This window comes from Trichomycterus rosablanca, chromosome 1 (genome assembly GCF_030014385.1).
Source record: "Trichomycterus rosablanca isolate fTriRos1 chromosome 1, fTriRos1.hap1, whole genome shotgun sequence".
In the NCBI taxonomy this organism is placed as follows: domain Eukaryota; kingdom Metazoa; phylum Chordata; class Actinopteri; order Siluriformes; family Trichomycteridae; genus Trichomycterus; species Trichomycterus rosablanca.
Window position 1 is genome coordinate 8211192 of NC_085988.1, and position 17080 is coordinate 8228271.

General features: G+C 41.8%; 1 long non-coding RNA gene across 1 annotated transcript; it reads right to left on the reverse strand.

Moving 5' to 3' along the window:
* Nucleotides 1-9345: 9345 nt before the first annotated feature.
* Nucleotides 9346-13451, reverse strand: LOC134318485 (uncharacterized). Its single transcript, XR_010013385.1, has 3 exons — nt 13369-13451; nt 9955-9998; nt 9346-9425 (listed from the first exon to the last, which is right to left on the reverse strand). It is a non-coding gene; the product is annotated as an uncharacterized LOC134318485 (long non-coding RNA).
* Between the last annotated feature and the right edge of the window lie 3629 nt (nt 13452-17080).

Below are 17080 nucleotides of genomic sequence, written 5' to 3' on the forward strand. Positions count from 1 at the left end.
CCGGATCGAAATCGGCTATCGGCCGATAGCCCTGAAAGGAGATCGGAGATCGAAATCGGTGCCAAAAACCCTGATCGGTACATCTCTATTTCAATCCTTTGAGTGTTTCTTCACTCAGATCGTCTGTAGGCTCTAAGATATATACAACTTTCTCCTCACAGGGATTCTCATCAACATGTTCATTGTCTCTACCTACTGTGGCACGTGACGAGTGTCAGCAATGTGCATGTCCTTGCCTGGTGTGTATGTGACATGTAGGTCATATTTTTGCAGTTGAAGCAGCATTCCGTGCAACCTTGCTGGCGCTTTGCTCAGCGGCTTGCGTATGATGATCTCTAGCGGCTTGTGATCAGATTGCACGGTCACTGGCCTGCCGTAGACATACTGGTGGAATCTTTTAATTGCAAACACAATGGCAAGTGATTCTTTTTCTATCTGTGCGGACCTCTTTTTGGTCTCTGTGAGTACACATGAAGCATAGCACACTGGCTGACCTTCCTGTAGCAGACAGGCTCCCAGCCCATCTTTTGAGGAATCTGCTTGTAGTGTGAGTGGTTTCTTATGGTCATAGTACCTGAGCACCGGGGTTTGTGTGAGTGTGTCCATTAGTACCTTCAGAGCTGCGCTGTGATGAGGACACCACTGCCATACTGCGTCATTCTTCAGTAGCTGTCTGAGAGGAGCCGTGAGTGAAGCTTCATTTGGAATGTATTGTGCCAGGAACTTTGTCATGCCTAACAGACGTTGGAGACTTTGCTTGTCCTTTGGGGTTGGCATGTCCACAATTGCTTTGACCTTAGCGTCATCTGCTTTCTGGCCAGCTGCTGTGATGATATGTCCCATGTATTTCACTGTGTCCACTTTGAACTGAATTTTGGACTTGTTAAACTTCACATTCTCTGTTTTTGCTCTCTCCATTACCTTTTGTATGATTTCGTCGTGCTCGTGCTCCGATGAAGCTGCAATGATCATGTCATCGGCTATGATGTGTACACCTGGGATGTCACCGAAAGTCTCACAATTCTTTTGTTGAAAAACTTCACTTGCTGACTTGATCCCGAAAGGTAGTCTGAGGAAGCGAAAGCGACCCCATGGCGTGTTAAAGGTGCAGAGCTTTGATGATGGCTCATCTAGCTTGATCTGCCAGTATCCGTCTTTCTCGTCCAAGATGGAGAAGATGGATTTTCCGGCTAACTTGCTGCGCACATCTTCAGGAGTAGGAATGGAGTAGTGCTGGCGTTTAACAGCTCGATTCAGGTTGCAAGGATCCAAACACACCCTAAGCGTACCATTTTTCTTCTTTGTAACGACAAGACTGTTAACCCATTCTGTTGGCTCGCTGACCGGGGTTATCACTCTCCTGTCCTGCAGTTCAGTCAGTGTCTTTTTTTTTTAACAAATCCAAGATAGAGAGAGGCACATTCCTGCAAGCATGGATCACCGGCATGACTGTTGAGTCAATGTGTATATGGTGAACTCCTGGAAATTCACCCAGGCCTGTGAAGACCTCTGCGTATCTATGCAGTAGCTCCTCTTTGGTGGCTATTGGTGATCTTGGCTGTGGGGACTTGGCTATGAGTGCTTCAACCCTTTTCAGCAGCTGCAGCTCTTTACATGCATCTCCACCTAAGATTGGTTTGTCTGCGTGCCTGGTTACGTGGAAGTCAAGCAAGGCTTTGCATTTGGTCGTCCTGCATTCTAAAGACACAACACCATCTACGGGCAGGCGGGCACCACCAAAGGCGATCAACATAGTCTTTGTGGGCCGTAACTGAGATGGACCAGGTAACTGCTGATACAGGTGCATGGGAAGCACATTTGCGTCTGCTCCTGTGTCTAGCTTGAAGTCTATCTCTTTGCCTCTAATTATGGTTTTTTCATGCCATGCAGTGCCTTTTGTCTGTCTTGCCTTTTTCTTTCCGTCATGGTGCACAGTGCCTACGTATAAAGAGTCCACTTCACTCTCTATGTTATTCACGGTCTTTGTTTTACTGCCCCTGCTTTTATCAGTGCCAGCTTTACATACCTTCGAGAAGTGGTTGTTCTTTCCGCATTTACAGTGGGTACGGAAAGTATTCAGAGCCCTTTAAATTTTTCACTCTTTGTTTCATTGCAGCCAGTTGGTAAGATCAAAAAAGTTCTTTTTTTTTTAGATATTTTTGCTAATTTATTAAACAAGAAAAACTGAAATATCACATGGTCATAAGTATTCAGACCCTTTGCTCAGTATTGAGTAGAGGCACCCTTTTGAGCTAGTACAGCCATGAGTCTTCTTGGGAATGATGCAACAAGTTTTTCACACCTGGATTTGGGGATCCTCTGCCATTCTTCCTTGCAGATCCTCTCCAGTTCCCTCAGGTTGGATGGTGAACGTTGGTGGACAGCCATTTTCAAGTCTCTCCAGAGATGCTCAATTGGGTTTAGGTCAGGGCTCTGGCTGGGCCAGTCAAGAATGGTCACAGAGTTGTTCTGAAGCCACTGCTTTGTTATTTTAGCTGTGTGCTTAGGGTCATTGTCTTGTTGGAAGGTGAACCTTCGGCCCAGTCTGAGGTCCAGAGCACTCTGGAAGAGGTTTTCCTCCAGGATATCTCTGTACTTGGCCGCATTCATCTTTACTTCAATTGCAACCAGTCGTCCTGTCCCTGCAGCTGAAAAACACCCCCATAGCATGATGCTGCCACCACCATGTTTCACTGTTGGGATTGTATTTGGCAGGTGATGAGCAGTGCCTGGTTTTCTCCACACATACCGCTTAGAATTAACACCAAAAAGTTCAATCTTCGTCTCATCAGACCATAGAATCTTCTTTCTCATAGTCTGGGAGTCCTTCATGTGTTTTTTTGCAAACTGTATGTCTTGCACTGAGGAGAGGCTTCCGTCGGCCATAAAGCCCAGACTGGTGGAGGGCTGCAGTGATAGTTGACTGTGTGGAACTTTCTCCCATCTCCCTACTGCATCTCTGGAGCTCAGCCACAGTGATCTTGGGGTTCTTCTTTACCTCTCTCACCAAGGCTCTTCTCCCACGATTGCTTAGTTTGGCTGGACGGCCAGGTCGAGGAAGAGTTGTGGTCGTCCCAAACTTCTTCCATTTAAGGATTATGGAGGCCACTGTGCTCTTAGGAACCTTGAGTGCTGCAGAAATTCTTTTGTAACCTTGGCCAGATCTGTGCCTTGCCACAATTCTGTCTCTGAGCTCCTTGGGCAGTTCCTTAGACCTCATGATTCTCATGTGCTCTGACATGCACTGTGAGCTGTGTGGTCTTATATAGACAGGTGTGTGCCTTTCCTAATCAAGTCCAATCAGTTTAATTAAACACAGCTGGACTCCAATGAAGGAGTAGAACTATCTCAAGGAGGATCAGAAGGAAATGGACAGCATGTGAGTTAAATATGAGTGTCACAGCAAAGGGTCTGAATACTTATGACCATGTGATATTTCAGTTTTTCTCGTTTAATAAATTTCTGTTTTTTTTCTGTCAAGATGGGATGCAGAGTGTACATTAATGAGCAAAAAAAAAAGAACTTTTTTGATCTTACCAATTGGCTGCAATGAAACAAAGAGTGAAAAATGTAAAGGGGTCTGAATACTTTCCGTACCCACTGTATGACATACTGCACCATAAGCTGGGCATTGTCTGGGCTCATGCTTGTTTCCACACTTATGGCAGTCGTATGTTGTTTGTTTCTTATAATATACTTTGCCTCTATTCCATCCTGTGCATTTTTGTGTGATACCTTTCCTTAATGCATCCACAGATGTGTCCTGAACAATAGGTGATTGGTGCATTGCCCTAATTTGTGTTTTTGCAAGCTCTGAAGCTCTACAGATTTCTATGGCTTTGCGCAGGGTTAAGTTAGGGTCTCTTAGCAATCTCTCTTTCAAACGAGCATCATTTATGCTGATTACTAACTTACAGTGGGGCCAAAAAGTATTTAGTCAGCCACTGATTGTGCAAGTTCTCCTACTTAGAAAGATGAGAGAGGTCTGTAATTTTCATCATAGGTACACTTCAACTATGAGAGACAAAATGAGAAAAAAAATCCAGGAAATCACATTGTAGAATTTTTAAAGAATTTATTTGTAAATGATGGTGGAAAATAAGTATTTGGTCAATAACAAACAAGCAAGATTTCTGGCTCTCACAGACCTGTAACTTCTTCTTTAAGAAGCTCTTATGTCCTCCACTCGTTACCTGTATTAATGGCACCTGTTTGACATCGTTATCTGTATAAAAGACACCTGTCCACAGCCTCAAACAGTCAGACTCCAAACTCAACCATGGCCAAGACCAAAGAGCTGTCGAAGGACACCAGGAAGAAAATTGTAGACCTGCACCAGGCTGGGAAGAGTGAATCTACAATAGGCAAGCAGGTTGGTGTGAATAAATCAACTGTGGGAGCAATTGTAAGAAAATGGAAGACATACAAGACCATTGATAATCTCCCTCGATCCCGTGGGGTCAAAATGATCATGAGAACAGTGAGCAAAAATCCCAAAACTACACGGAGGGACCTGATGAATGACCTGCAGAGAGCTGGGACTAAAGTAACAAAGGCTACCATCAGTAACACACTACGCCGAGAGGGACTCAAATCCTGCAGTGCCAGGCGTGTCCCCCTGCTTAAGCCAGTACATGTCCAGGCCCGTCTGAAGTTTGCCAGAGAGCATATGGATGATCCAGAAGAGGATTGGGAGAATATCATGTGGTCAGATGAAACCAAAATGGAACTTTTTGGGAAAAACTCAACTCGTCGTGTTTGGAGGAAGAAGAAGAACCCAAGAACACCATACCTACTGTGAAGCATGGGGGTGGAAACATCATGCTTTGGGGCTGTTTTTCTGCAAAGGGGACAGGACGCCTGATCCGTGTTAAGGGAAGAATGAACAGGGCCATGTATCGTGAGATTTTAAGCCAAAACCTCCTTCCATCAGTGAGAGCATTGAAGATGGAACGTGGCTGGGTCTTCCAGCATGACGATGATCCCAAACACCCAAACGTGTGAGTGTCAACGAAGGAGTGGCTCCGTAAAAAGCATTTCAAGGTCCTGGAGTGGCCTAGCCAGTCTCCAGACCTCAAACCCATAGAAAATTTGTGGAGTCCGTGTTGCCCAGCGACAGCCCCAAAACATCACTGCTCTAGGGGAGATCTGCATGGAGGAATGGGCCAAAATACCAGCTACAGTGTGTGCAAACCTGGTGAAGACTTACAGGAAACGTTTCACCTCTGTCATTGCCAACAAAGGTTATGTTACAAAGTATTGAGTTGAACTTTTGTTATTGACCAAATACTTATTTTCCACCATAATTTACAAATAAATTCTTTAAAAATCCTACAATGTGATTTCCTGGATTTTTTTTTCTCATTTTGTCTCTCATAGTTGAAGTGTAGCTATGATGAAAATTACAGACCTCTCTCATCTTTCTAAGTAGGAGAACCTGCACAATCAGTGGCTGACTAAATACTTTTTGGCCCCACTGTAGATCTGATCATGTCGTCTTAATTTACGGCAAACTCATAGTCTTTGCTCTTTTGGCGTAGGTCTGTGATGAACCTGTCCACTGATGTTTCTGCTGACATTGCGTGCGACCAGAACTGATAACGTTCAAAGACAATATTCTTTTGCGGTCTGCGATAATTTCTGAATGCTTTCAAAATGTCCTCCATTGTAATTGCGCCATTTTCTCCGGTCGATGCAATGGTAAGCGTGTTATACAGGTGCTGGTCATAAATCAACTTTTTCATGATATTTTAATTTTATTTCAGTAATTCCATTCGAAAAGTGAAACTTGTATATTATATTCATTCATTACACACAGACTGATATATTTCAAATGTTTATTTCTTTTAATGTTGATGATTATAACTGACAACTAATGAAAACCCCAAATTCAGTATCTCAGAAAATTAGAATATTACTTAAGACCAAAACAAAAAAAGGATTTTTAGTAATGTTGGCCAACTGAAAAGTATGAAGATGAAAAGTATGCGCATGTACAGCACTCAATACTTAGTTGGGGCTCCTTTTGCCTGGATTACTGCAGCAATGCGGCGTGGCATGGAGTCCATCAGTCTGTGGCACTGCTCAGGTGTTATGAGAGCCCAGGTTGCTCTGATAGTGGCCTTCAGCTCTTCTGAATTGTTGGGTCTGGCGTATCACATCTTCCTCTTCACAATACCTCATAGATTTTCTATGGTTTAAGGTCAGGCGAGTTTGCTGGCCAATTAAGAACAGGGATACCATGGTCCTTAAACCAGGTACTGGTAGCTTTGGCACTGTGTGCAGGTGCCAAGTCCTGTTGGAAAATGAAATCTGCATCTCCATAAAGTTGGTCAGCAGCAGGAAGCATGAAGTGCTATAAAACTTCCTGGTAGACGGCTGCGTTGACCGTGGACCTCAGAAAACACAGTGGACCAGCACCAGTAGATGACATGGCACTCCAAACCATCACTGACTGTGGAAACTTTACACTGGACCTCAAGCAACGTGGATTCTGTGCCTCTCCTCTCTTCCTCCAGACTCTGGGACCTTGATTTCCAAAGGTAATGCAAAATTTACTTTCATCAGAGAACATAACTTTGGACCACTCAGCAGCAGTCCAGTCCTTAGCCCAGGCGAGACACTTCTGACGCTGTCTCTTGTTCAAGAGTGGCTTGACACGAAAAATGCGACAGCTGAAACCCATGTCTTGCATGCGTCTGTGCGTGGTGGTTCTTGAAGCACTGACTCCAGCTACAGTCCACTCTTTGTGAATCTCCCCCACATTTTTGAATGGGTTTTGTTTCACAATCCTCTCCAGGGTGCGGTTATCCCTATTGCTTGTACACTTTTTTCTACCACATCTTTTCCTTCCCTTCGCCTCTCTATTAATGTGCTTGGACACAGAGCTCTGTGAACAGCCAGACTCTTTAGCAATGACCTTTTGTGTCTTGCCCTCCTTGTGCAAGGTGTCAATGGTCGTCTTTTGGACAACTGTCAAGTCAGCAGTCTTCCCCATGATTGTGTAGCCTACAGAACTAGACCGAGAGACCATTTAAAGGCCTTTGCAGGTGTTTTGAGTTAATTAGCTGATTAGAGTGTGGCACCAGGTGTCTTCAATATTGTACCTTGTCACAATATTCTAATTTTCTGAGATACTGAATTTGGGGTTTTCATTAGTTGTCAGTTATAATAATCAACATTAAAAGAAATAAACATTTGAAATATATCAGTCTGTGTGTAATGAATGAATATAATATACAAGTTTCACTTTTTGAATGGAATTACTGAAATAAATCAACTTTTTCATGATATTCTAATTTTATGACCAGCACCTGTACACTTCTAACGCATCTTCGCATCACTGTCTGACGCACCTGAAGGGACCATATACAGCAGAAACCGTTGTTCCCATCTCCGCCAGTTTTCAGCGAAGTTGCCTGTGAGAGACAGCGGTGACGGTGGCTTGTACTGACCCATTTCGCACTCTTTTTAGTTTAGCAGATACTGCGTTTAGATTTTTTTTTTTTTTTTTTTTTTTTTTTTTTACAGAACCTTCCTTATCTTACTCTGCAACTCGATCTTCTGACACCATGTTGTGACCCTCGGGTTTGTTGTGTAACTTTACATGTTAAGTTACTTGTTACTACAATGAGTCTTCACGGAGGCAAGGATGGCATGCAATATCTTTACTCAAACTCCCGACAACAACACAGCACCAGTAATCAATCACAGAACAGGTTACACAGCACACAGATCTTGACAGCCCAATATAATCGAGCACCGAGTGCTTGTCAGAATGTGGCACAATGTTAAACCTTGTATTATGTTGAAAAAGTACATCCATAATGTAATGCACCAAATAAAACAAGCAAATAGTAAAGTGTAGTAAAACTGTAAAACTTTATTAGAAATTCTCAAAAGGTTCGAAAAGATGAACAATAACCACTTTGTAATAAACATTTTCTTCACAAACTAGCATTGTGATTATTTTGTTCAGTAATGTAATACAAAGATTTCTAAATTCTTTGAGATAAGACTATTGATCCCCAAAGAACTTGCCGTGTCACAGACGTTATCAACAATGGTAAACATATTAAGACAGGCAAAAGATTAGACATTAGCAGCAGCATATGTATTATTGCACTAAAAAGAAAAATTACGTTGCACTAAATGAGATAAAAAGATATTGCACAGAAAGAAAAAGAAAACATCAACACCGTTCAGACGGCGAGAGATCCGTAGTGTTCCTGCAATAAGGAGACTCACTGGCCTATAATAAATACCCTATTTATTATTATTATTATTATTATTAATTTGGATTAGACTTTAGTCAAAAATAATACCCTCACTTTCTCATTATCTCCTGTATGAAGAGCACAGTGTAAGTGTGTGCTTGCTGCAGACGTATTTCCTTCAGATTTATTCTGCACACACGTGCTGCTGGTTTTACAGTCTTGCTGAGATGGTCAGACCTGGCACCTTTTTGCTCTTTGCCATCATCTGTGCCCATTGGGTTTATTGCTCATTGATTGGCTGCAGGTGCATCACAGTTCCAGAGAAAGCAGGTTCGTACCTCCATACCCCCTCGGCTCATCCTGTAACCAAACCTGCACAGATCTTTATTGCAGGAGCGCTCCTAACAACTGCAACACAATCACCAGGAAACAATGAAAACAAAAGAGGCAGTTGGGGGCAACTCAGCTAGCTGTAAGGCACGAATCGAATGTTCTCCACGGAATAAAAACAGCAGCTTAGCGAACAGGTAGTGACTCAGAAACTCAGGAAGCTGCCATGCCACCCATGGGAAAACTTGAAAACGGTTTTCACTGGTAGCTGCAGAAACCAGAAGACCACTGAAGTTTACCAGCTGAGTTCCTGGAAACAAAACAGTTTCTGAAGAGCAACAGCAAGTGAGCTAGCGGGAGAGATGAAGTTGTGGAGACTCAGACCATAGCTGAGGCTCAGCTACACCTTTAAAACATTTCTCCCGGGTGTAGCTAGTAACATGAGATGCAGAAAATGCTTAGTTTGAAGTGTTGTTCAGAAAGAACTACACTTTGTCAACTTGCCCCCTTCCCTGCCAATGTGGGCATGACAGTTAGAGAAAATGTAACATTAATAAGAAATAATCTTCATTCAGATTCTTCAGTCAATCAGGCTATCAGTTGGAAGATTGGCGGTTCAAATCCAGGCTCTGCAATGCAGCAACTTGGGTCCTCGAGCAAGGCCCTTAACCCTGTCTGCTCCAGGGGCGCCATATGATGGCTGACCCTGCGCTCTGACCCCAGCTTCCAAACTAGCTGGAAAAATTATTTCCAGTTTAACCATACAAAAAAATATATTTTTTTTTAAATAAGAAAACATCTTCTCTTGTATATTTTTGTAACAACATGCAGCTCTCTTTAAGTTTTTGGTTTGGGCTCTTCACCGGAGTTCTTTATATCCTGTTAATTACAAAGAAGAACAAAAAAAGTAATTCATTTTTTAATCATGATGTTTCTCTACCACAGAATTTGAGCTTATTGTTATTTAATTTACCATAATTGTACTTTTTACGGCACCTCATGTTCATTACACTTCATTACACACTGACTATAAAATAATCCATAAAAATTAGGTGATAAGAGGCTGTAAAAGTCGTGTTTATACCAAAGAGTTCGTCTATTACCATTCTTTCAATAACCAACATCCACACACCAGCCAAAAATACAAATCTTTATATCTTTGTTTTTATGTGGCTCAGAATTCACAGCTCAAGCTCGGTACTCTCTCATAAGTTAGGAAAACCAAACAACATCAGCTCTGACCATCACAGTCACATTTATATTGTGTTTATTGCTGGATTACTGAACAGCCAAGCACCAGACAATCAAAAAGTGGATGATTCATTTTTCACACCACCGCAGCCATTACAGAATAGGAAACACGACTTCTGACCAATCGGAACAATAAATAAATCATGCAGACACTCACCAGCAGTTAAATCATCTGATCTGGACTTGAGCTTGAAGGTGAATCTGCAAAGAGTAAAAAACACACACGTTACAAACACACACGTTGTACACACACGTACGTTACACACACACACACACACACACGTCGTGTACACACGTTACAAACACACGTTACACACACACACACACACACACACACACGTTACAAACACACACGTTACATACACACACGTTACACACACACTTTACAAACACACACGTTACATACACACACGTACACACACGTACGTTACACACACACACACACACACGTCGTGTACACACGTTACAAACACACGTTACACACACACACACACGTTACAAACACACACGTTACATACACACACGTTACACACACACTTTACAAACACACACACGTTACAAACACACACGTTACATACACACATGTACACACACGTACGTTACACACACACACACGTCGTGTACACACGTTACAAACACACGTTACACACACACACACACACGTTACATACACACACGTTACACACACTTTACAAACACACACACGTTACAAACACACAACGTTACACACACACACACATTACAAACACACACGTTACATACACACACGTTACAAACACACACGTTACATACACACACGTTACAAACACACACGTTACATACACACACGTTACAAACACACGTTACACACACACACACGTTACAAACACACACGTTACATACACACACGTTACAAACACACGTTACACACACACACACATTACAAACACACACGTTACATACACACACATTACAAACACACACGTTACATACACACACGTTACAAACACACACGTTACATACACACACGTTACAAACACACGTTACACACACACACACGTTACAAACACACGTTACACACACACACATTACAAACACACGTTACACACACACACGTTACACACACACTTTACAAACACACACACACACGTTACAAACACACACGTTACACACACACATTACAAACACACACGTTACATACACACACGTTACACACACACTTTACAAACACACACATTACAAACACACACGTTACATACACACACGTTACACACACACACACGTTACACACACGTTACACACACACTTTACAAACACACACATTACAAACACACACGTTACATACACACACGTTACAAACACACGTTACACACACACTTTACAAACACACACATTCCAAACACACACGTTACAAACACACACGTTACACACACACACACACGTTACAAACACACGTTACACACACACTTTACAAACACACACATTCCAAACACACACGTTACAAACACACGTTACATACACACGTTACATACACACACGTTACACACACACACGTTACAAACACACACGTTACACGCACACACATTACACACACACACGTTACACACACACACGTTACACAAACACATGTTGCACACACATACGTTACATACACGTTAAAAACACACACGTTACACACGTTACATACACACACGTTACAAACACGTTACACACACGTTACACACACGTTACACACACGTTACACACACACACACGTTACACACACACGTATTTTACAAACACACACGTTACATACCCACACGTTACACAAACACACGTTACATACACACACACGTTACACACACACACACACACACACGTTACACAAACACGTTACATACAGTGGGGCCAAAAAGTATTTAGTCAGCCACTGATTGTGCAAGTTTTCCTACTTAGAAAGATGAGAGAGGTCTGTAATTTTCATCATAGCTACACTTCAACTATGAGAGACAAAATGAGAAAAAAAATCCAGGAAATCACATTGTAGGATTTTTAAAGAATTTATTTGTAAATTATGGTGGAAAATAAGTATTTGGTCAATAACAAAAGTTCAACTCAATACTTTGTAACATAACCTTTGTTGGCAATGACAGAGGTGAAACGTTTCCTGTAAGTCTTCACCAGGTTTGCACACACTGTAGCTGGTATTTTGGCCCATTCCTCCATGCAGATCTCCTCTAGAGCAGTGATGTTTTGGGGCTGTCGCTGGGCAACACGGACTCCACAAATTTTCTATGGGGTTGAGGTCTGGAGACTGGCTAGGCCACTCCAGGACCTTGAAATGCTTTTTACGGAGCCACTCCTTCGTTGCCCGAGCGGTGTGTTTGGGATCATCGTCATGCTGGAAGACCCAGCCACGTTCCATCTTCAATGCTCTCACTGATGGAAGGAGGTTTTGGCTTAAAATCTCATGATACATGGCCCTGTTCATTCTTCCCTTAACACGGATCAGTCGTCCTGTCCCCTTTGCAGAAAAACAGCCCCAAAGCATGATGTTTCCACCCCCATGCTGCACAGTAGGTATGGTGTTCTTGGGTTCTTCTTCTTCCTCCAAACACGACAAGTTGAGTTTTTCCCAAAAAGTTCAATTTTGGTTTCATCTGACCACATGATATTCTCCCAATCCTCTTCTGGATCATCCATATGCTCTCTGGCAAACTTCAGACAGGCCTGGACATGTACTGGCTTAAGCAGGGGGACACGCCTGGCACTGCAGGATTTGAGTCGCTCTCGGCGTAGTGTGTTACTAATGGTAGCCTTTGTTACTTTGGTCCCAGCTCTCTGCAGGTCATTCATCAGGTCCCTCCGTGTAGTTCTGGGATTTTTGCTCACCGTTCTCATTTTGACCCCATGGGATCGAGGGAGATTATCAATGGTCTTGTATGTCTTCCATTTTCTTACAATTGCTCCCACAGTTGATTTATTCACACCAACCTGCTTGCCTATTGTAGATTCACTCTTCCCAGCCTGGTGCAGGTCTACAATTTTCTTCCTGGTGTTCTTCGACAGCTCTTTGGTCTTGGCCATGGTTGAGTTTGGAGTCTGACTGTTTGAGGCTGTGGACAGGTGTCTTTTATACAGATAACGAGGTCAAACAGGTGCCATTAATACAGGTAACGAGTGAAGGACAGAAGAGCTTCTTAAAGAAGAAGTTACAGGTCTGTGAGAGCCAGAAATCTTGCTTGTTTGTGGGTGACCAAATACTTATTTTCCACCATAATTTAAAAATAAATTCTTTAAAAATCCTACAATGTGATTTCCTGGATTTTTTTTTTCTCATTTTGTCTCTCATAGTTGAAGTGTAGCTATGATGAAAATTACAGACCTCTCTCATCTTTCTAAGTAGGAGAACCTGCACAATCAGTGGCCCCACTGTACACACACGTTACACAAACACACACGTATGTTACACACACACACACACACACACACGTTACAAACACACACATTACACACACACGTTACACACACACTTCATCAGGTACACACACGTTACGTACACACACGTTACATACACATTCAGTGTTCTGAGGAGTATAGTTAACATACTTACTACGATTGTTAGCGTACCGACAGAAGCCCAAGCAACAGAACACAACAGCTATTATTGCAACAGTAATGATAATAGTTCTCCGTGGAGATCCTTTACCTGGAAACACACGAGAGAATATCGATCATACTGTAGAATCAAAGCTAATTCAGGTTAAACTACTTCTAGACAATCGTTTTCATCCACACTTTATTCCATAAAAGTTGGGACAGTAGGAAAACTCTACATAAACAGTACAAAGAGCTTTGGGCTATCAATTGAAAGGTTGAGAGTTTGAATCCATGTTTACCACGGTTTCACCTCACGCGTTCTTTTAACAAGGTACTGTAAAGGTTTAAGAAGTTAATAAGGTGAAATTTTCATGTGTCACATAATGCCTCAGGCATTCTCAGTAAGAGACGGATCTAATCCGCTGGCAGGTCAGTTTAGTAGCTCCACTCTCTTAATACAAACCCCCACCTGTGGTTTACACAAGGTGGCTTAGGATTGTCTCACTGAAACCAGAGAGAATGTTTTCTAGATGGCAGCATTAACTTTCTCCAAATTGTGTTTGTACCCCTCAGAGTCTGTACCGTACCACAACAGGTCCTGGATATTAATCTTTGCATTGGTAGCAATTAAGATTCATTTTCCCTCTGTAGCCCAGAGCCCATTATTTAACAAACGGGTTTTTAATGATTCTACAAACGTCTTACACTGCCCCGTCCCAACTTTTTTGGAATGTGTTGCAGGCCCTGATTTAAATATTAGTGTATATTTACAAAAGAATCTGTCAGATTGTTAAGTTTCTTTTATTTGTGTTGCAAAGTGTTGCACTACTTCCTGTTTTTATTTAAACTTTACCTTTACTTTTCCCAACGTGAAATTAAATTTGCGTATCATAAAAGTCCTTTTAAGCTAAGAAAGTGACCCAGGGTTCTAAATTAAGAAAAAAAAAAAAAAAAAAAAAAAAAAAAAAAAAAATTATATATATATATATATATATATATATATATATATATATATATATATATATATATATATATATATATATAAATATAAATATATAATATAAATATATATAAATATATAAAAGAGACCACTAGATGACGCTGCTAGTTAATGCCATACAAACGGCTTAGACCAGGGGACACCGAGACAGAGCTACTTCAAGGGTACTAAATAATACGATTTTGTTTGTTTGTTTATTAGGATTTTAATGTCATGTTCTACACTTTTTGGGTTACATGCATGACAGGAACGGTAGTTTATCTTCACACAAGATTCATCAGTTCACAAGGTTATATAAAACACAGTCATGGACAATTTAGTATCTTCAATTCACCTCATTTGCATGTTTTTGGAGTGTGGGAGGAAACCGGAGCTCCCGGAGAAAACTCCACGCAGATATTTTTGTAAATATCTTTCTTGAAAGTTTTGTATGAATGAGCACATCTGTAGCATTTTGATCAAAATCACACTTTTTTTTCATGATCACTTCTGTAGCATTTTTTTTAGAAAATCATTAACAGTCACATCGTCAAATCATGTCTCATTTGTACTCCACTTCCTTTGCAACATTTTAGAACAAATCATGATCTCGGTCCCATGTTTCTACAAATTATCAGTTACAGTGTATCACAAAAGTGAGTACACCCCTCACATTTCTGCAAATATTTCATTATATCTTTTCATGGGACAACACTATAGACATGAAACTTGGATATAACTTAGAGTAGTCAGTGTACAGCTTGTATAGCAGTGTAGATTTACTGTCTTCTGAAAATAACTCAACACACAGCCATTAATGTCTAAATAGCTGCAACATAAGTGAGTACACCCCACAGTGAACATGTCCAAATTGTGCCCAAATGTGTCGTTGTCCCTCCCTGGTGTCATGTGTCAAGGTCCCAGGTGTAAATGGGGAGCAGGGCTGTTAAATTTGGGGTTTTGGGTACAATTCTCTCATACTGGCCACTGGATATTCAACATGGCACCTCATGGCAAAGAACTCTCTGAGGATGTGAGAAATAGAATTGTTGCTCTCCACAAAGATGGCCTGGGCTATAAGAAGATTGCTAACACCCTGAAACTGACCTACAGCATGGTGGCCAAGGTCATACAGCGGTTTTCCAGGACAGGTTCCACTCGGAACAGGCTTCGCCAGGGTCGACCAAAGAAGTTGAGTCCACGTGTTCGGCGTCATATCCAGAGGTTGGCTTTAAAAAATAGACACATGAGTGCTGCCAGCATTGCTGCAGAGGTTGAAGACGTGGGAGGTCAGCCTGTCAGTGCTCAGACCATACACCTCACACTGCATCAACTTGGTCTGCATGGTCGTCATCCCAGAAGGAAGCTGACGCACAAGAAAGCCCGCAAACAGTTTGCTGAAGACAAGCAGTCCAAGAACATGGATTACTGGAATGCCCTGTGGTCTGACGAGACCAAGATAAACTTGTTTGGCTCAGATGGTGTCCAGCATGTGTGGCGGCGCCCTGGTGAGAAGTACCAAGACAACTGTATCTTGCCTACAGTCAAGCATGGTGGTGGTAGCATCATGGTCTTGGGCTGCATGAGTGTTGCTGGCACTGGGGAGCTGCAGTTCATTGAGGGAAACATGAATTCCAACATGTACTGTGACATTCTGAAACAGAGCATGATCCCCTCCCTTCGAAAACTGGGCCCCAAACACAACCTCCAAGATGACAACTGCCTTGCTGAGGAAGCTGAAGGTAAAGGTGATGGACTAAACCCAATTGAGCACCTGTGGCGCATCCTCAAGTGGAAGGTGGAGGAGTTCAAGGTGTCTAACATCCACCAGCTCCGTGATGTCATCATGGAGGAGTGGAAGAGGATTCCAGTAGCAACCTGTGCAGCTCTGGTGAATTCCATGCCCAGGAGGGTTAAGGCAGTGCTGGATAATAATGGTGGTCACACAAAATATTGACACTTTGGGCACAATTTGGACATGTTCACTGTGGGGTGTACTCACTTATGTTGCAGCTATTTAGACATTAATGGCTGTGTGTTGAGTTATTTTCAGAAGACAGTAAATCTACACTGCTATACAAGCTGTACACTGACTACTCTAAGTTATATCCAAGTTTTATTTCTATAGTGTTGTCCCATGAAAAGATATAATGAAATATTTGCAGAAATGTGAGGGGTGTACTTACTTTTGTGATACACTGTATGTACAATTTTTAAAAAGCTGTGATGTACAGGGAAGTTTTTGTGACACGTACTGAAGCGTCTCTCCATCGTCCTTTCAATCAGTGTAAAAATATTACGTTTTCTTTCGCTTTTTTCATGATTATTATTGTCTCAGCGTTACGCTCACAGTACAAAACTCCACCCCCAGACAAGATCAGAGCTCATATAAACATCAAACATTTTTGTTTTTAAAATGTTATATTCAGTATTGTCATTTTCAAATCATAATCAATGCAAGTGTCATTGATTAAAAAAAAGCATCAACAAAAATAAAATATTAACATTGGTGAATAATAGTTTAAAATAAATGTACATGCCTTCAACATTTTCCCAGCTTTTTATCACTGACTCATTCCATGACGTGTGGTTTACTGAGCATGAATAATTCCTGATTTCATCCAGCAGAACCTCCACTGTTTTCCTCAGCTGGTAGGTTGAATCATTATTGGGTCTCAACCCTGATGATTCCACCTGGTCATCGTTGAGTGGAAGAGAGTTTTTACGGAGTTCCATCATCACGTCT